General features: G+C 43.5%; 1 long non-coding RNA gene across 1 annotated transcript in view; it reads left to right on the top strand.

Moving 5' to 3' along the window:
* The window catches only part of LOC148686812 (uncharacterized), a 60068-nt gene extending 40527 nt beyond the window's left edge, over window positions 1-19541 (top strand). Inside the window, exons 3-4 of the long non-coding RNA XR_015948059.1 lie at window positions 5590-5668; window positions 19283-19541. This is a non-coding gene — a long non-coding RNA (uncharacterized LOC148686812). The remainder of the gene's footprint in view (window positions 1-5589; window positions 5669-19282) is intronic.
* The last annotated feature ends 2363 nt before the right edge of the window (window positions 19542-21904 follow it).

Genomic DNA, 21904 nt, shown 5'->3' with positions numbered 1-21904 from the left:
GAAAGGACATGAATTTCATTCCACACGCAGTGAAAACCATTACTAAACATCTACATGTTTCCATCCATTCTTCAACGGAATTAAAATGTAATTCCCTGGGATCAAGAGCCTGCTGCGACGGTATTCTCATTTCCCCCAGGTTATGGAATAAGAGGAGTAGTGAGCAGTATCTGGAGGAGTTATTCCTGGATTTCAACCCTGTAGATGGGTTTACAACTAGCAACTTTTCAAGCAAAAGATTGAACTGGAAATGTGGCCCACTTCCCCTGTGGTAGTGACATGTCTGTCTTCAAAGCAGCAGAAGAAAAGTGCTTTCTGCTAAAAAGGAAAACCAGAAAATCTCACCCTCTCCTGACACCTACAAGCAGATGTTCAGAATCCACTACTACTACTCTATTATCCATCTCCTGCACTCTCAAGATTGGAAAGTCTGGCACAAGATGTAGGTGCTGCTGTGCCCACTGGAAAATCTGACACACAAAACGCTCTAAGTATTTCTTTCATTTGCGCACAATACACATTTTCCTTCTGGTCCTCTCACCTATAGGAACATTTTATATAGTTTTGTCAGAGAAGGAAAATCTAAACTCCCTTTTTTATTACCCGGTGGGCCGTGAAATGAGGAAAATAAATGAACTGCATGTGGATGGATCCTAAGTTTCCATGGAAAAATCAGAGCTTTTAACAAGACAGCAGCAAGTTGCTCCTGGGACCCGGTCGTTCATACTAGTTGGGCCCAAGTCCAAGTAAATTCTCCTCATAAACCCAAGGCTAATGACAGTTTTGAGGGGACCTGAGGCTCTCCTTCATCCCCAGCAATCTTACCAAGGGGTGGAGGAATTAGTGGTTGTGGGCAACAGAGGTAACAGACAAGTGGCAGTGGGCTGCTCAGCATTGATATGAAACGTGCCAAATGAAGTGTTGGCCGCTGCAACCACGATATTCTTTTCCCTGAAACACCTTTGGGGCCCAGACACATTCTGGGGAAATTAATATGGCACTAACTGCAGCCTGTCTTCATTCATAATACTCAGCCAAACCACAGCTTAGCTCCCAGTAGCACGTAGCAGCAGGACTAGAGGAGGAGCCATGATTCTCTAAATCTGAACCAGCACGCTTGCTTGTTCACACTAAGCTATAGTTGGTTTTAGTGGCACATGCAAACTAGGCCATTGTCTCACAAAATACATACAACCAAAGCTTTTCTTCAGTGTGTTCAGGGCATTCCGGCACCTCTCAGGTGCAGGGCCAGTGCTAGGGTTTTTTGCACCCTAGGCAAGATCACCTTCTGGCGCCCCCCCCCCCAATTAATAATAATAATAATAAAATATAAAAGTAGAAAAAATGAAAATGAAATAAAAAACAGCTGAGAGGCGCAGTGAGGTGGCCCCAGGCTCGCGCTCCCCGCGCGCCTCCGGAGGAGCCTCCGCCTCCACTGCACCTGTCAGCTGTTGAGCGGCTTCAGGCCGCTCTCCGGAGGCACATACGCGCCTCAGGATAGTGGCCTGAAGCTGCTCAACGGGTGACAGGCGCAGTGGAGGCGGCCCCAGGCAGCACCGGGGGGCGGCGGCAGGCAGGCTAGCCAGCGCCCCCTCCATTTTGGCACCCTAGGTAGCTGCCTAGTTGGCCTAAATGGACATGCCAGCCCTGCTCAAGTGGGTCCCGGAAGTGAGGAGAGAGACCCAGCAAAGCCCCGCTGTGCCTCTGGCTCATGAGGAGACTCTCCCTGGAGTCTGAAAGGGTCATCCTCTATGGCTTCAGAGAGGGTCTCCTCGCGAGCTGGAGGGAGAGCGGAGCTTTGCTAAGGCTCTTCAGCCTCCCAACTAACAGCTGGCGTGTGGGAAAGCCGCAACTCAGCTGAGGAAGCCCCCACTCTGCCCCAGCTCACACGAGTTAGAAAGCTGGTGGTGGTAGCCTCTCCACACCTCAGCTGAGCAAGCTGCCATACTGCTCTGCCTCAGGTGAGTCAGAGGAGGGGGAGCTCATTAAGGTGCTCAGCTGAGGCATGGAAGACTCCCCTCCCCTTAACAAGCCTCTGGCCAGTGAGGATACGTCCCTCTCCTCAGCCCAAAGAGATATTCTTTGGGCTCTGTGGTGGGTCCTTTGAGGGCGGTGTGTTCTGAGCTCCCTCCCTCTCTCTCTCTCTCTCTCTCTCTCTCTCTCTCTCTCTCTCTCTCTCTCTCTCAAAAAAAAGCACTGCTTACCACAAACCTAAATCGCTATTACCTCCCCTATTATAGATGTGAATAGCTCAGCTAAGGAGCATCCTCTGGACATATGGCCGAACTATGATTTGGAGTCTTCAGACTTAGGGCTCACACATAACTACTGTACTGCGAAAAGAAGTCCCACATAAAGAAAGAAATGGTTACATTTCTTTGCAAATATGCAAATAATGTTTTTTTAATGGCATACCTCAGCCTAGGCCAAAGCCCCCAACTCTCCTTGCCCTTATCCCAGGGCCACGAAAGGTTGGTGGGAGATGGTTATCAGGTTCTTTTTCAGATGGTGGGTATAAGGAAGCCATATGCACTGATTTACGGGTGCTGTAGTCTGCTCTAGGGCAGGTGCTTCCTGCTGAAGGCAGTGATTTTGTTTTTTATTATAATCTCACTCTTTATTAGCATTGGAATTATGTTTTAAGATCCAGCTGACACGCTACGTTTTCTTCTTTCAGTAGATTTATAGCGTTGCGCTTTGAGAGCTACAGAAGCCAACTTTAATATGCCTTTTAAGTACGCTTTGGTTTTTTAATAGTTAAGACCTTTGAAGGCTTCTGGAAAAACACTGAGACGCCTTTCCTCCCTCTTACTCTTAGAAGAAGGAGAAGGAGAAAAAGAAAGCACGCACATTATCATTTAAATATACTATTTCAAATATACTGTGTCAAAGTGGGATTGTCATTTTGCCCAGAAAGTCAGGAATTGCCGTACCTGGATTCCAGGCACAACAGCAGCTTCCTTCCCAAAAATGGAACTGTTGGCTTGACTTCTCAGCCCACGCTACAAAAATAGCTCTCTCTGTGTGTATACATGCGTATGAAGGTTTCTGGAGGGGGGAATAAAAGGAAGGGCATTGAGGCAATGCAATCTGCCCCATCTCAATCCAGTACTGTATTACTACACTGTTGGGAACCTGCAACAGGCTTGGTGTGGGAAATTTCACCGCTCCCCCCCCCCTAGCTTCGACAAATGCCCAGGGTGAAAATCTGTTCTCACATCCCTTCTCTCCTTTTGGTATATGTCAGGTAAAGGGGTATACAAATTGTGTAACGGAGTAGGCCTTTCTAAACCCACATTTGCACTGTTTATTTAAAGCTTAACAGTCATAACTTGCTCCAAGAATCCCAGGAGCAGTAGTTTTGTTAAGGGTATTGAAGTGCTTGTGATGGTCTTACTCCCCTCCTCTAGGTGGCCAAGTGTGAATGTGTCTCGGGTGTGCTTCAAACAACCAACATTTATCTTTTCCCACTCTGCACTGCCATACCATACAACTGCTTCTACATGTCTGATATGTTACCGGTAGAACAAAAGAACAAGCGGGAAACGGTTTTCCAATTCTGATTTTAAAAGAAAAGAAATACCGTAACTGCATAAGCACAGTTTTGCATTTTAAACTCACTTAAAACTTAAATAATAGTGCTATCCCAATTGCACGTGGAGTTTGTTTTTTCTACTGTGATACTAACCCCCTTAATTCGGGTCTTGTTGTAGAAAATGATAATTTTTTAAAAAAGCATTACTGTATGATTACAATTTCAGTAAACAATTACAGTAAAGAAAATGACCCTGAAATTTATCTTACAACTTTTTTAGAAGACATCTGAAGGCAGCCCTGTATTGGGAAGTCACTAATGTTTGATGTTCTATTATATTTTTATATGTGCTGGAAGCTGCCCAGAGTGGCTTTGACAACCTAGCCAGATGGATGGGGTATTATTATTATTACCAAGACACCACAAATAAGGACCACTTTTGTATAAACTTATTTGACCATTGTTCAAATGCATTTCTAGAAAGCTAATGACCATTTCCAAATTGACATCAAGAATTAAGTCCTTTCGGTAAATAATATATTTGGTAATAAAGAACACTTAATTAGATTTTGAGTTGTAGTCTATAAAGGCTGAATTATGGGGCATTTACGAAATTCCTGCAGTATTTGCTAATACAATTCGCTTGGAAATTGACTGGTGCAGAAAGAACCTTCAAAGATGCATTTTCAGTAACAAGGACCACACTGAATCTTGCCTACATTGTTTACACTAGCCCTGCACCGTGACCACATGCCCATTTTTGCTTCTTAAACGCCACTGTCTTTTAAACCAAATGAGTGTCTAACTATAGAAAGCGTTCTCTTGGGAGATAATGAACATGGAACAGAGCAAAGTAGTAATTTGGAAACCCAGCAGGGGACAGGAGCCAATTGTTCTGACGTGTGTTTGGTTGGGTTAATTTCCTGTGCCCAGGCCCAAACGCATTAACTTCTGGTTTGGGATTTCAAAGGAGGGTGGTTTCGTTTAGGATGGCACTCACTCAGAGGAGCAGAGTGAGAGGCGTACTCAGGTGATTGTGTAAAATTATTGCTATTATTGCTATTAAACCTATTATTGTTATTAAACCAATAACTGTCTGGCTGAACAGTGCTATTTAATGGGCAAACTAGCCCAGACTAAAACATCTGCATTGCTTCCAGCCAAGCAGAACTAACTGCATGCTGTGAAGAATGCCTAGAGATGTACTGGAAAAATACGATACTAGGGGCTCCTGAGGAGAAGACCAGGAAGGTTGCCTCTCCAGTGAGAGAGGGGAAGCACAATCCAGGAAACAAATTGGATATTTGGGGAGAGAAACAGGGGGGAAATCTGTATAGGAAACAAAAGGAAGGGCGGCGGTGGGTATGGAGTAGGGAATTGGATAGGCAGCAGTGTGTGGTGAGGGAATGGTGTGGGCTGGATTGGGTCAAAGCTGGTGTGGGGTGAAAGTAGGGGTGATGGTAACAAGTGGACGGATTGAGACGGTCTAGAACTGGAAATGTTTGAAAGGAACTTGTCTATGCATCTTGGGACTTGCCAACCAGGGGAATGAACGATGAAATAGTTTTTTTGGAATGGAAGGTATGGAGTACTTGTGGGGGGAAATTACAGGCTAAAGGGATTAAAAATATGAAGTTAAATATAAGAGTAATTGGAAAATAGAATGTCAAGGATAGAGTGATATAGTATAAATAAAATATGAATAATGTTGAATTAAGATTAATAAATGTCGGATTTATAGGTAGGGATTTTAAAAATTTATATTGTGAAGGCTGTATAATTGGGGTCCAAATTAGACTCAGGGAGAGAGGGACGGGGAAGTCAAAGTCATTAATAAGTGATAAAAAATAAGACTTTTTTCTTTTTTTCTTTTTTCTTTTTTAAAAAAACTTTTTACTTTTTCTGTTTTTCTATTTTTTTGTCTTTTCTTTTTTCATCTTTTTGCTTTTCTTTATTTGTTTAGCGCCACATGTGATATGTGTATAATGAACAATGAATGCTACCTATACATGTAACCAGAAAATTTTCAATAAATATATTTTTTTTAAAAGAAGAAGAAGAAGAGATGTACTGGAAAAAATAGACTCTGAAGACCTCAAAGCTGAATGGATTGGCAGGGCCAGCTCTGAAATGGTATGTGATGAACATTATTGCCTCTCTCCCCTTGTACTGGGTGCCCAACATGTGGGCATAAGAAGCTGTCCCACATTCATTTTAATTTGTATCTATTTATATACATTTGCATATAATTTGTATATATTTATATGTGTAACACTTTTGAGTTAAAATGGTCAAAGCAGCACACTACTAAAACAATTCATCTTTAAAACAAGACTGATAACAGAAAAGTCAGCAACAGTGGAGTTTCCACTAAATCTACTTCCATCTTAGTTGTTGTTGATACTGGGTGAAATTAATAAGGTGGTAGTCAGCCAAATTTCCCAATAGTGGGTTTTTTTTCAGATAGTAGGGGCTACTATTAGAAAGGTCCTGCTCTGTGCTTTATGAATTCCAACCTGAGTAAACATGTTGGGAACATGGAACATGACATCATCTGATAACCTATCTTGAAGATATGCCCATGACATTTTTTTTTTTACACAAGGGTTCGGCAGCACTGGGCTTTCCCATTTCCCTGTCTCTGAGATATATTTGCTTCACTGCAGCCAATGTTCTGGCTGTGAAGAGCTGGACCACATACAAACACGAAAAATGGAAGCCTCCTAACCCATCTTCCTCCATTTTTTATTTGCATATTTTAATTCCTTTCCATGCATGTGCATTTAAAATTCTCCATTGCTGAGTGTTTTGACTGAACTTCCAAAAAGGAAAGCAATGGGAAATTGAAGGGGAAATTGACTTAGCTGCAGAACTCCAGGCTATTTTAAGTCACGGTGACAGGGAATGGAAAATATAATATCAATGATAGCTTTCCAATGATGAAGAGTAACTTGTGTTTATTCAGTTATAAGTCATCTCACACTTCCTTCAGTATCTCAAGAAAAGCACCTGCCTTGAGGTCTCCGTAATATGCAGCTTCATTTACATTTGGTTAATGAATTAATGGGTTATGTGAAATCCTATATGCACTTACTGGTAACTCGGTGGGACTTCCTTCTGAAAAACAAGACGCTGAGGATTCAGAGGACATGGTGGACAGCTAGGGATGTTCCTTTAATCCTTGCCTGCTTTTGGTCCTCCATTTGTGTAAGTAAAATATGTCCCATGGCTCCCCCTCCTCTTTGGAGTTCTGTATAGGAGGATAGAGTCAGAAGGAGACGGCTTAGGTCCCAGCAGTATCCCCTTTCAGCGTGACACACAGTTCACTGCAGTCAACAAACAATCCTAATGAGAACAGTTTTGCAGTTGTCGTACCCGGTGTCAGTTACACAGCTTCTTCCGATAATCCCAGTTCCTCCTCGGCAGGGATACTTGCAGAGGACATTTCCTCACATATTAAGCAATCCTGAAGGCGGCCACAAGACTCCAGTGAAGCATTCAGAAACTAAGCCTCCTCCAAAGATTCGGTGTCTGAAAAGCCATTCAAGCAAAGGCTTCTCACAACGTTCATTTTTCTCTCTCTCCCTCTCACTGTGGCTTAACTGTACAGCAGGATTCATCATCCTTAGGTTTACTTGATGGCTATAATCATCTGCATCCAGACATAGACGTCTTGAAATAAAGCAAACCAAAACTAGCAACTCTGATTAAGAGCCATACATTTACTTGGACACATCGCACTGAATAAGACACAAAGCATGTATAGTAAAACGTTTTCCCCACACCACCAGTGAGAAGTCTCTGGGGAAAGACCTTAGATAACTGCTATGTCTTTAGAAGTTCCCTTGACAGTATTGCTTCAGAAACTGTTTCAGCTAAGCTCTGTGAAGTACTTCATAAATGTTTGTACTTTTAAGCACCTGCTTAAGTCACATGGATTTAACTCAGGGATTGGGAACCAGTGGAACTCCAGATACTGGACTACAATTCCTATCTATGACCATTAATCGAGCTGGTCAAAGCTGATGGAAGTTAGTCCAGCTAATCTGGAGGCCCACTGGTTCCTCAGCCCTGGCGTAAATTCATATTTCACTAAGCTGGAACTCAAAAGAGCTACTCTTTAGAGCGGTGGTCCTGAAAGCAAATTAAAGCATTTTTAGTTCTATTTGTATGTTCATTTAAAATGTGTTTATCCTGCCTTTCAGCATAAACTTTCAAGGTCTGCATTCCTTTATTCCTTTACCATATAATGTAGAGGAGGGTGTTGGGAGGGTGCAACAAAATGGGGTTGACCCAGTTGGGTTTCCATACAGAAGTCTGCCCAACTGGGGAAGTCCAATTTAGACCTGTCATTTTTTGTTATATTTTCTTAGCAGGGTCAGAGTTCATTCTGTTTGCTTTTTTTATAGCTTTTCTCAGGCTTTGCTCCTCTGTTATTGACACAGCCAACAATTCCGTCTTCTAATTTGACTCTGGGTTCAGTGCAATTATTTCCTTATAGATCCTTGCCTTTTATTTGCTTACCATGGAGCTATCTGTCAGATTTAGGAGTTGCAACAAAGCTGTCCCAGAGGGTTTGAGAGCCCCCATTGATTCAGGGTGTGATCCCAGGCTGCGAAGGCTGCAATCTTATCCTCATTCTTTACTCAGTTTTAATTTACTTCTGACACCAGGAGTCTTAGGCTTAAAAGCTTCGGCTCATTGCAGATGCTGACCACTGCATCAACTTTCCACTGGTTTCTTTGCCTTAATGGAAAAAGTGACATCATGAGACAAAGTTTCCATGGGGACAGACAGCAATCACTACTGGTTTCCATGGTGTTGTTTAAGACATGTGCTGATGTTAAGGGAATCAAGAATACACACCCGCCAAGCTATTTGTATGCTGTCTAATCATCTTACAAGTTAAACAGTTTACCTTTATTCCTTTCATTTTCAGAGTCTAATAGATACCAATGAGTCTGTAGGCACAGTGAGACCAAAAAAGATTCCTTCACCCGGTGCTATGGTGTATTATTTGCTTGTGAACAGCAAGCTCTGCTGTACTAGGCTAGACTGGGGCAAGACAGCCAAAATAGAGTGATAGGATTCAGCCAGGGATATCTTAGGGCAGAATAATTATTATTATTATTATTATTATTTATTATTATTTATACCCTGCCCATCTGGCCGGGTTCCCCCAGCCACTCTGGGCGGCTTCCAACAAAACAGAAATTCTAAAATACAGAAATCCATCAAACATTAAAATACAGAAATCCATCAAACATTAAAAGCTTCCCTAAACAGGGCTGTCTTGAGATGCCTTCTAAAGGTCTGGTAATTGTTATTCTCTTTGAGCTCTAGTGGGAGGGCATTCCACAAGGTGGGTGCCACTACCGAGAAGGCCCTCTGCCTGGTTCCTTGTAACTTGGCTTCTCGTAGTGAGGGAACCGCCAGAAGGCCTTGGAGCTGGACCTCAGTGTCCGGGCAGAACGATGGGGGTGGAGACGCTCCTTCAGGTATACCGGACCGAGGCCATTTAGGGCTTTAAAGGGCAACACCAACACTTTGAATTGTGCTCGGAAACGTACTGGGAGCCAATGTAGGTCTTTCAGGACCGGTGTTATGTGGGCTCGGCGGCCGCTCCCAGTCACCAGTCTAGCTGCCGCATTCTGGATTAGTTGTAGTTTCCGGGTCACCTTCAAAGGTAGCCCCACGTAGAGCGCATTGCAGTAGTCCAAGCGAGAGATAACTAGAGCATGCACCACTCTGGAGAGACAGTCAGTGGGCAGGTAGGGACTCAGCCTGCGTACCAGATGGAGCTGATAAACGGCTGCCTTGGACACAGAGTTGACCTGTGCCTCCATGGACAGCTGTGAGTCTAAAATGACTCCCAGGCTAAGCACCTGGTCTTTCAGGGGCACAGTTACCCCATTCAGGACCAGGGAGTCCTCCACACCCGCCCACCTCCTGTACCCCACAAACAGTACTTCTGTCTTGTCAGGATTCTGTCTTGTCAGAACATGCTTATTTATTATTTCAACAATTTACATATCGTGTTATTGTTGTCATCTCCAAGCAGCATACAAGAGACTCAATAGAACAAAACTAAAAAGGAGTTAAAACTATAAAAAGCACAATTCAATTAAAAGTCTGCTGATTTTTTTAAAAAAATCTTCAGTAAGCACCAGCCAGACATTCAATAAGCTCATCCATCTCAATACAGGGTCATCCATCAAGATGACCAAAGTGGAAGAGCAAAGAAACATCCTTTCAGCAAGCAGGCCAGGGTTAAGGGCTGAATTCTGCTGGACTTATGCATGATCTCCCACAGTTCACACGAGCTGCATTTAGTCCAACTTGGGCCCCCACCCAGGGGCGGAGGAAGGGGAGTGCGGTAGGTGCGGGCTGCCCTGGGTGTCACCACTGGGGGGGTGACAAAATGCCGGGCAGCACTCACTGCAGGGCTTGCAGCACACCCGAGCCACGCGTCTCTCCTGGGAGTGACACCGTGGCTTGGTGCCCGCAGGCTCCGTGCTGCCCCAAACAGTCCGCCTGCTGCCTCCCCCTCAGCTGTAGGGTGGCTGAGTGGGAGGAGGCAGGCAGACTCCTTGGAGGCCCTGTGGAGCATCCTCCCCCGGCTGACACCGCCCCTGAGTACAGGGCATACACACCGCCCCAAGCACCCGATCAACTTGCTCAGCTGCTGCTCCGACCTGGCTTCATGACTGCTACAGGCAATTTCAGGACCTGTACAGGTTGAAAATTCTACATAGCTGCTTGAAAGCCACTGTGGTGTAGTGGTTAAGAGCAGTGAACTCGTAACCTGGTGAACCGGGTTCGATTCCCTGCTCCTCCACATGCAGCTGCTGGGTGACCTTGGGCTAGTCACACTTCTCTGAAGTCTCTCAGCCTCACTCACCTCACAGAGTGTTTGTTATGGGGGAGGAAGGGAAAGGAGATTGTTAGCCGCTTTGAGACTCCTTGGGGTAGTGATAAAGTGGTATATCAAATCCAAACTACTACTCCTCCTCCTCCTCCTCCTCCTCTTCTTCTTCTTCTTCTCTTCTGTCTTCTGGCTGTAAAGTTTAAAATGCACCTACGGTACTTTTTCCCAAGGAAAAAGTACTTATTTAGGATGGGAACAGATGCAGCATAGATAAATAGATGCACTTTAAATAATTGAGCGCCAGCATGGGGGTGGTATTATTTTGGGTGTGCATAGCAGTGGTATGTAGAGCTGGAACCAGGATGGGCAGGGCCAGAGTCAAATGTGGGTGCAGCAACAAGTGGGTGAGCTGCCCCCTTTCTCTTTCTGCCACCCCTTTCTCCATCCCTTTCCCTCTTCCTTGCCACTTGCTTGAAATTAGGCTGTGGACGCAGCCCTTGGAGTCCATGTCACCCAACCTGCTGAGCTAGAGAGTGCTTGACTAGGACTGGAGATCCCAGGGTTCAAATCTCCACTCGGTTACGATGTTCATCTGGATCCAGTCCCAGGGTTGTTGTTAAGATAACATGTAGAGCAAGTCATGCATACTACCCTGGAATGAAGGTGTAAATAATAATAAAACTGTAGTTTATCCAGCCAGCCTGGGAACATCTTTTTTAAAACGAACACCCAAAATTTGGCACAAAGTGAAGTTTTCTCTCGGTGGTAGTAGTATGATCGCCACGCCCTTTCCACATTTCCCAAACTGGAGAGACATGAGAAAGTTCAATAAAACCCTATCTTTAATTATCCAATATGCATTTAATGATGTTAATACTTCACACTTTCAGGCCCTTAATGCTGTCATGGCAGCAGATGTTTGTGGCTGCTGGCATTTGAAGAAATACATTTCAGCCTTGTTTTCAATGTCTATTGTTGAAGACTTGGTTCTCCATCAAGGGCTGAGTCCCAGCTGCTCATGGCCTCTCCCTTGCCTCAGAGCAGGGGTTCCCAACAAAATTTTCTCGAGGACCCCTCATCGAGCCGCTATTGTGACAAGGACCCCCATTAATTCCTAATCCTAAATCTAATTCCTAATTCCTAATCTAATTTTTCCAGTAAGCTTAACACTGATCTTGGAAGGGTTAGGTTCAAGGGACTCCAACGATTTAGGTTCAATGGACACTGACAAGATCGGTTCGAGAGTCACTGACTTACTTGCTTGAACATCAAATGCATTATCTTCCTCTTCATCTGTAGGCCTTTGTCGTTTTAATGAACCACTTTTAAACCAACGGTCCATTTTTAACTACGTGAACTGTAGCTTCCGCGAAAAACAACGCTTTGTTTACAAACACTACTGTTTTGCAAAGAGGCAGCATGCGCCAGGGAGGAGGAAGGGGAATGGAGAAGACAGGGTTACCTGCGCAGTAGCGCACAAATGAAGCCGACACGCGCAAAGCATCTTGGGGAGGTGAGCGTTAGTAGAATGTGCGCGCTGCCTCTTTGCAAAACAGTAGTGTTTGTAAAGCACCACCTAACGGCATACAGCAGAACTACTGCCTCTATCTAATTCTAGTTTTGCGCTAGACTCTGCTCATGCAGGATGCGGCCAAAACAAAAACTCTGTTATCATACGAAATATATTTAATATATTTTTTTATTCTAATAGCATCTTGCGGACCCCTCTGGCATAGCTCGTGGACCCCTGGGGGTCCGCGGACCACCTGTTGGGAACCACTGCCTCAGAGAATTCCAGTGGGCTCTGCTGCCTAGTAGGTAAAGGCCAAAAGGCAACACCAGGGAAGACCAAGACCAAGGATGAGGGCAGAAATGCTCTCATCTTGTCTAAAAGCACTTCTGTCTGTTTTGCAGTTATCAACTCTATAGGCCATTTCTGTAAGGTCATCATTTTTATATAGCCCTGGATATTATTACTGCTTACTGTGAATGCTTTCAGGTTTGGTGGTTCTGTTCTTCCTTTTAAGCCATTAATATGGTGCATTGTGGCAAATTCAAAGGCAAATATTGTAGCTTTGCGCATCTTTTCAAATACAACATTTGCGTCATGAAACACTGACAAAATCACATTTCCTTTAAACCTGCTCAAATTTTAAGCACTTTGTACAATTTGTGAAGAAGAAGGGTTAATAAAGTATCTCAAAACAGCAATTTAGAGATTGAGTTTTTCTTTCTCTTTTGTTTTCTTTTTCCTGTTCCTAACATTTATGTAACTGCACCAAGGAGGCATTTTAGTGGGAAGAAAGCCCACGCTGTACCCACTTTTGCCTGGGCTGTGTTCCAGGAATTGGATCTGCCCGTCACTTAACAACCTTCCTGCTTTCAAGTGATCTCTTCCTCCTTTAAACTTTTACTCCATAGCTCAACCCCACTAATGGTGGAAATAAGCTATTGTCTGTATAAACTCAGCCCAGAAAAAGTGAGTGGTGATTGCTTGGAGATTAGACAAATTATGCTCCATAATATATGGAAGGGATTTAGGAGTCTTTAATCTCCTTTTCTCCTTACAGACAGTCTCACATTACTTCAGGGGAGTAGGAATCATGGAAATTCCTACAGATCATTCCAAGGAACAAAGATTTTCTAGGAGGTTGTAAATTATGATAGCAAAGAAAGCATAATCTTTCAAGGCCTTGAGGTCTTGATGGTTTATAATAATATCTCCAGCACTTTTTATCTGCTTCCTGCTAAAGTAAACAAATTAGCTGAGTAGTTTGATTTCTTGAGCATATTCAAAAATAAAATCATTTCTTTTGATATTTGAAATTATTTAACCAGGGACAGAGCAGAGACTCTTGCCTGGACTTTTATGAAACACAGGGGTGTCTATTCCCCCCCCTAAATTTTCTGTCTGAGTCAAAAAATAGTGAAAATGAATGGGGAGAATGTTGATGTTGGACTTGAGCTTTCTACAACAATGTGATTTTCAAGCTTACTCTGGTATGGGTCAAAATATCTTTGGGGTGTACATTGGGCCAGATGCCACATTAACTGACCAAGGATCCAATTGGTTCAGGCTTACAAACCGACAACCATGTTCAGCCACATGTCCTGCAACACCATTAAGTTTGTGATGACAGGGCTATAAATTCAAAAAGCAGTTCAGGCTATTGAAGCTTGTGTCAGAGATAAACTAGGGACATATAAATCATCCCCCTCCTTCCTCTTCATGTCCAAAGACTTTCTTGAACACAGTTGATAATTTACCAGATCGTCCTCTGTAATGTTTCACCCCCCACACTGCTTCACCATGGGGTTGAAGCTAATACAGTGAACCTCACTGGCTTCAATGGGCCTACTGGCGGAGTTCCTGTACCAGTCACTAAAGAATTTCTTGCTACCTCAGATATATAACCTACCATTTCTTGACAGAATGCTTTGTCCCTGCCATCTTGGCAGGGGATTTGATCCAAAACATGTGTACTAAAGGAATAGCAGCGGCATGACATACAGGATTTCAGTGTTATTTCCTTTTGAAGCCTAGTGTGTTCTGTGGATAAGACTGTTTCTCTGCCACCTGTTTATTCTATTTACATTAAGCCAGGTGCATAATGCAGAGTCAGGCAAAGACGCTAAACATTCAGGAGAATATTACGCAATAAACCTCTAGTGCATATAGAAAAGCAATGAAATAACTTTAAATCTAAGCACATGGTGGGTGGTTCATATGAACTTCCAGGTGACCTGCTTATTGAACATTGATTTGTTTGCAGATAAGTTAGACAACATTGGCTATTTCATGAGTATCCATTCTCATTTGTTTGTGGGGAGGTTAGATGATGCTCCATCAAAGAGAGAGTTATCCCACACTTTCCACTACATTTCCACTTCACTTTCTTTATCACAAAAAGTCCAGTCTTTGGGGGAACCTAGATTTGTTGTACAAGAGCTCGAGATGGGCTTTAATTGCATACCCTGGATTTGCCTGTACTGTATGTGATTCCCACTCCAACATAGCAACTATCTAGAAGCGCCTAATAAAGAATTCCCTGAGTAATTATGGATTGTTTGTAGACAGGTTGCTGTCAGGGCTGGTTCCAATGCAGGTCGGCCCTCAAGATGCAAAAACAAGCAGAAAAGTTAACTCTTTATTCAAGGAAACAGGACTGGTCCCTATGAAACAGTTGCCAGGACTGACAGTACCCACCTCCTCAGCTGGATGTTTCCCAAACACCCTTAAACTATGTTGGAGGAGGGGGGGAACTTGTGCTCTTTGTTCTGCTACACACATAGCTCTCTGTGTCCTTAAAGACAACTGGGGTGGGGAGCTTACTATAGTAGGAAAGGCAAACTCCGTGGATGCTTCTGCAACCTCTGCTGAGTCTGAACTGCTTTCTGCACCTGTCTCTTTTTGCTCACTAAAGTCTGTTGCCTCTTCAGCACCCAACCATTCTTCTCCCCCTCTCTTCACGCTCTGGCCTGAACTCAGTGTCCTACTACCAATCCCCAGGGTCTGAGACTTCCTCCTCTGGGACTTCCCTAGGGGGTTGCCCAACTGGTGCTGCCCCCCCCCTTCTCATCATCCAGCCAGTCCCTGGCAGTTGCTCTACAATGCATAGAAATGGGAGTTCGATTTTTTTACAAGGTAAGGGCAACTAAATCTTCCCATCCTCATCTGCTCTCTTACCATGCTTCTTACTCAAGCACTTTTCATCCCAGTTCAATTCTATGCTGCTTGGCTTCTAAAGGTACCAGAACATAGCTGTCAAGTTTTCCCTTTTCTCGCAAGGAAGCCTATTCAGCATAAGGAAATTTTCCTTTTTAAAAAAGGAGAACTTGACAGCTATGTACCAAAAGTTTGTCCAGGTCAAATCAACAGCCCCAGGTATTGCTGTTGAAAGGCCAAAGGTGACCTGCCCACACCATGGGATGCAAAGTAGAGTTGTCACCTCTGCTTAGAAGTTAAGTCATTTAAATGTCTGGGAACGTAAGCTATGAAGAAAATACCAGTATATCTGAATAGCAGATGCATGCACACACACAAACATCCTAATTAGGCGTATTTAAAAGTAAACAAGAACTGATTACCTTACAGAAGTGGAAAATCTATTTTGAGAAGACAGTGTTTATTGCCACCCTAAACTTTCCTTAAAAAAACAATTTCCTTGCAAATGTCCTCCCTACAAGTGCTGGGACCATATTTCACTGCCAGGATATAATTACTAATAGAGATTATGGGCCACATATACATGCCACACACTCAACATTACATCCTTTTATTCCAAATTAATTGATCTTGAATAACTACCGCGTTTGTGTCCACATTTTCAGATGCTAATGCCCACAAGTTTAAGAAAAGTGACCACTTTAGCCAACTGGAATATGCATAAACAGGGATAACAATACTGTATTTAGTGACCTTGAATATATACTCTGTTCCTTGAGAGTGGCTGAGCTGTGGGTATCCCTGGCTTCTCCCTGTACTTACATCCCTGAAAACATATCGAGTTCTTGCTCATGAGAATATAAATCTGTCACAGCTGAGCTGATCGACTTCCTTTGAGCCACTCTGCCCTTCCCGATCTTAATTGGTGGCACTATTTAAAGGGATTTCCCCTTAGCGAAATGGTTAAATGCAAAGCATTATGTCCAGCCTGTACTGGAAATGGTAGGCAAGCAACTCAGGGGAAAAGATTGCGCTGGCCTCTGTGGCTTGACGTGTCCATCATGCCACCCTGTAATTAATAACAGATACCCTCTTCTGTCACTTGTGATGTTATCATCAGGAGTCTTATGTTTCAAAGTGAAGAGAAGCATGTAAATTAGGGGCAATTTGGTCTCTGAAACAGACTTTATGGAGTGGAGATTTTAATGCTGTCAAGGGAATGAGATGCCTGGGGTCTGTTGCAAGAAAGCCATTCAGGAATGGGGCCGCTGAACCCTGTGTGTGTGTGTGTGTGTGTGTGTGTGTGTCATACATATACAAAACTGTTATGTTGTGTAATGGTGATAACAAATATATCCGCATGCCAGTCATTCTAGAGTGTGTACATATTACATTGCAGAGATAGCATGTCCCTGTTGTCTGTGGAAGAAATGCTGAGAAATGAGTGAATTCCTCCCCCCCCCCTTGAAAGCAAACAAGAATAGACAGTCTGCATAGGAGCTCAAGTCCTGGAGCAGGGACTTCACAGGTTATGCTCAGCTTAAGGAAGACCAAGAAGTTGCAGTGCCTCTCATGGAGTTTCCCAAACTTCCCCCTTCTCCCTCCCTAAGACATCACATAGTTGAAACAAAATTTAAAAAATTCCTTCCAGTAGCACCTTAGAGACCAACTAAGTTTGTCATTGGTATGAGCTTTCGTGTGCATGCACACTTCTTCAGATACGAAAGCTCATACCAATGACAAACTTAGTTGGTCTCTAAGGTGCTACTGGAAGGAATTTTTTTAATTTTGTTTCGACTATGGCAGACCAACACAGCTACCTACCTGTAACTACATCACATAGTTGTGAGAGCTGAAGACTTCTGGGTGGCCTCAGCAGCACAAGTTTCTTTTAATTATTCAAACGATTAACCAACAAGAACACACACACACACAGGTAAAGTTCTCATCACTTCAGCTGTGAGAAAAATTGTGTGTTAACATTTATTTGCATATACACAGCTGATTACAGCTGAGAGGCACTTCACATAGTGCAGTCGTAGCATGGCCCTTTAATGCTCTAAGACAGGAGTGGGGAAACCTGTGGTCCTCTAGATGTGTCCAGCCAGCCTGGCCAATGATCAGGGATTATGAGACTTGTGGTCCAACAGGTTTCAGTTTCCCATTTCTATCCCTCCACGTATCCCTCTTTAGGTAGTAAATGTTGCTGAATATATTTGACTTGCAGTTATTCTTTAATAAAAACATGCAGATCCACCATCAGATGAAGCATTCTGTTTTGGATGGCAGTGTTTCTCCCCCCCCCCTTTATTAAACACTATTATGGTCAAGATACTAACATATCTAGACCCATGTGTGCACCACCAAATGACTAATTCTGCCCTGAATGAAAGTAATTCAGGCATCAGGCATCTTCTTTGATCATTCAATTGGCCTTTTAAAAACACTGTAGTTAAGAGTGTTATCTTCCTCTAAATGAAATTTAAGTTATGTTTAGAGAAGAGTTAACTCTTGAACCCATTATGGTTGCAACCACATCCTCAGGGCTGTTAACCTACAGCTGAACTTGCAACTAAAATGAGAAGAAGACAGAATCATGCTAACCTTGCTCCTTTACAGGAGTCAGCCGACAACTGTTGCTTTAACTCCTATTTGGTTATCTTGGTTTCTTTTCAAGGGGAGACAGCTATTAAATCTTAAACTCCGTTCCAATGTATAGTAGCTTTCAACTTCTCCCCAGCTGCAACACTTTCCCAACATCCCTGCTCTCAGTTAAGCAAACATTATGACACGTTCTGATGGCTTTAAACAAACTTGATTGTTCCATGTTCCTGGTAGAGTAGGGTTATCTCTCTCACTTTTAAAAATAAGGAACATTCATTCCTCTTTGCTATGTTGACTGGGGCATCACCAAATCCTACAAGGAGACCTGTCTTTCTTGTTATAGTCTTTGGCATTCCCATCTTCCTGTTTTTGAATGTAGCAAATATAGGTGAAGAAGAATACTTTATTACGGTCAAAGGCCAGCTCTTATAAAAATCCATTTGGAAGAACAGTTCCAAGGAACATAACATATATGTGACACTTTATACAACAATAAAATTGATATTTGTAAATGCAATGTGCATGGGAGTACTTAAAACTTAAACCTTAAAACTTAAAAAGCTGCCGCAGAGGACTGGGCCTAGATCGCTCGGGGAACTGTATTTCGGGACGTTCAGACGGGCTGGTTATTCTCAGGAGAAAGTCTGTGTCTGCATATCTGGACACAGAATCTGGCAACCGTCCTGGTTATCTTCTGGTCTTTGCCTAGCAGGAGCAGGTCATACATTTGCTCTTCCGGGAGGCCTACTGACTTCGCCAGTATGGGGTCCAGGATCTCCCTCCATGCCTCTTCACAAATATAGGTGCTTTATTTCTTGGGACAAGACAGAGGTAAAGTGCGGCACAGGAAACAGAGTGATGTTGTGAAAGGTGATGGATGTCCGTTTTGCCTAGAAACCAACATTCTTTCAGAAGACATGGTCCATGCAAAGTAAATTATTCTACTGTAGGGAAAAGAGGAGCACTAGGGAAGCTGAGTAAATCAAAGATGCTCACCAGTTTGATTGTGTGCAGGCAAACAAGGTATTCATATAACTCAAGCAACAATGCACTGATTTCTTGCTTATCTATCAACTCCTTGCTTTTGTTCTCTCATGAAACTATTTCTGATGTCTGGGAGCATGAGAGGGGAAAACCTACTGAGAACTGTATTTTGAGATCCTTGTTCATTTACTGTTGCTTAATGAACCCAGTCGCACAATAAGGTGTGAGAGATTTTTTTAAAAAAAACAGCCATTGTTCAGTATAGCTTTCTGTACAGGCAATATATATTATACTGAAAGTCCAAAATGCAAAGACTGTTCACAATCCCTGCTACTTTTTGAATTCACTGGTGTCTCTCAGTACTTTTAAAACAATCTCCTAAACGGTACTTGGCAGCATTCACTAGTGTCATTCCATAATTTCAATCATTCACCAGATGTGTGTGTAACTGATCATATTCCCTCCTGGTTGTCGACAAGCTGCATTTCGGACATGCACCACTGTGATATATGTTACTCTGACCGTGCATCTATATTCCAGCTGCACAGATGCTGTCAGTGTGCTTTTTCAGGAACTGCATTAAGCTGCAGCTAATCTTTGCTTTGTTTCTTTGTGTTTGTTCTAGTTCCGAATTCTGGCACATCTCTAAAATGTTCACTCCACATGCAAGACAAAGCTCCCTTAGGGGAGGGAAATGGTCATGGTGCTGAAATGCTGCAGGAAATGATGCAACTTGATACCTTAAAATCACCTGGGAAAATGTGCTGCTTCAAAAACCTGGGGTAAAATGAAGCAACAGATACACCATCTCAAATCCAAAGTGGCCTAACAGTATAGGGGGGGATTGCTTTTTTTCTGGGTCACAATAAAATTGATCACTGTAAGATATCTCATGGACATCTATATCTTCAGAACAGACAGACATTTTACTGAAATAACAGGGACCAATGGAAAAGCAAAGACCCCATAGAATGGGGCTGGTACAGGAACTGGTACCACTGTATGGGACTCTTCACACATTATCAAGCTTGCAAACTGATTTGCATCTGCTGTTCCATCACAAAGCTGTGAAAATGAAGAAGATTTAGCACAGATTATAGACCAGAGGTGGAGAGACTGTGAACCTCCAGATGTTGTTGGACTCTAGCTTCCATCAGTCCCCAGCCAGCATGGCCAATGGTCAGGGATGGAAGTTACAGTCCAGCAATATATGAAGGGTGACTGAGCTCCTCTTTCCAGGTATTGACATAGCAGAGGTTTGCTTTGCACAATCATACACATTACCAGCTTGATGGCAGGCAGCTGAATGAATGTCTCTGTTGATAAATATTGTATGTGAAATGCGATGATTGTTTCATGTGTGGTAGTATAGTAATAGTGACTCATACTAGGGGTAGGGAGAGTCAGGTTTGAATTCCCACTCAAACATGAAGTCCACTGGGTGACTGTGGGCCAGGCACCAGCTCTTAACAACAACCTGCCTCCCAGGATTGTTGGAGGGGTGCAATGGAGGGAGAGCTACCTTCAGCTTCTTGAAGGAAAAGTCATTCATTCATTCATTCATTCATTCATTCATTAATAGCATATTGTGCTTTGGCTCATTCATACACGCAGGTCATTACTTGATGCTGCAGCCATCAAGTGATGAATCTGCTCACCAAGGTACCTTTAGAGTTGTATACCCTTTTGTCTGAAGAAGAGCTGTCTGTGCAAGCTTATTTCTGAGAGCTACGTAAATGCCACTCCTAGGGCTACAACCTATATCTGGAAACCCACTGCAGGGTCAAATATGTTGTTGTTGTTGTTGTTTAGTCGTTTAGTCGTGTCCGACTCTTCGTGACCCCATGGCCCAGAGCATGCCAGGCACTCCTGTCTTGCACTGCCTCCTGCAGTTTGGTCAGACTCATGTTGGTGGCTTTGAGAACACTGTTCAACCATCTCATCCTCTGTCGTCCCCTTCTCCTTGTGCATCTTTCCCAGCATCAGGGTCTTTTCCAGGGAGTCTTCTCTTCTCATGAGGTGACCAAAGTATTGGAGCCTCAGCTTCAGGACCTGTCCTTCCAGTGAGCATTCAGAGCTGATTTCCTTGAGAATGGATAGGTTTGATCTTCTTGCAGTCAGTGGGACTCTCAAGAGTCTCCTCCAGCACCATAATTCAAAAGCATCAATTCTTCAGCGATCAGCCTTCTTTATGGTCCAGCTCTCACCAGGGTCAAATACAGAGCTATTCAAACAATATCTATGCTGTCCTGCTCTATCAGCTCAGATCTCTCACGAGGAAGCTGATCCAGTGTTCAAGGCAATGTTGGTCCACGGTGAGCTCCTGGGGTCCTTCTATACTAGGTTTATGAGCTGTTGTCGCTCCAAGTGCCTAGCTCCAAGTGAAGCCTTATATTGTATATGTTGGCAGGACTGTAGCGCAGGAAGCCCCACCTCCCAAGACAAGCTGGCTTACTGTTAAAGGGCCCTTGCCTTATCCTGCAGTCTTTGGCTTCTGCTGGGTTGGGGAGACAAGGGTACAGTGGGAGAAACCTCCTTTGAAATGGAAGTAGCCAATAAGACTGTGTCTTCCACAGTCCTGGGCCTGTCAGTTCTTCCCCCAAGGATAGAGCCAGAGCCTTATCCCCTGAGTCAATCACACAGTGCATTATCTCTCAGTTATGAAGACACATAAGAACAGGCCTTATCCTATATCAGGTGAGACATTGTTCAATCTCGTCTGATATGGTGTGCCATGGCTTGAAGCAACAAGAGTCACCTGGGATCTTCTGTTTGTAAAGCACATGTTCTACCACAAAAATTACAGGTCCTCTATGAACTGGTATATGGTACACTGGTATGATCTTCTGACCAACAGTTAAGTGTTCTAAGTAGAGCTGTCAGGTATGCCTAAATTTATGGGGATAGGTCTGTATTTAAATATCCCATTCCTTCCAAGGTACGCCAGCCATTTGGAACAGCAGTTTAGCCAGTCAATTGTCTGCTCTGGCCGGCTGCTGGCAGCAGCTCCCTGGGATCTCAGATGGAATATTTCCCAGTTACCTAAGATAAGTGGAGATGCCAAGGACTAAACTGCCCCAGACTGCTGTGTTCCTAATATAGGATATGATTCTACAGCCAACTGCTGAGTGCTCCAGGTAGGGCTGCCATGTACTGTAAAGAGGCTGACTTCCATTGAAAATTTGCTTGCGTTCCAAAATACACCAGCCGCTTGGAAAAGTTCAGCTCTGCTCAGCCCTTTTTTGGA

The sequence above is a fragment of the Zootoca vivipara genome, chromosome 2 (genome assembly GCF_965207765.1).
Source record: "Zootoca vivipara chromosome 2, rZooViv2.hap1.1, whole genome shotgun sequence".
Classification (NCBI taxonomy): Eukaryota; Metazoa; Chordata; class Lepidosauria; order Squamata; family Lacertidae; genus Zootoca; species Zootoca vivipara.
Note: the sequence above shows the minus strand (reverse complement) of the source record. Positions and strands in the feature narration are given on the sequence as shown.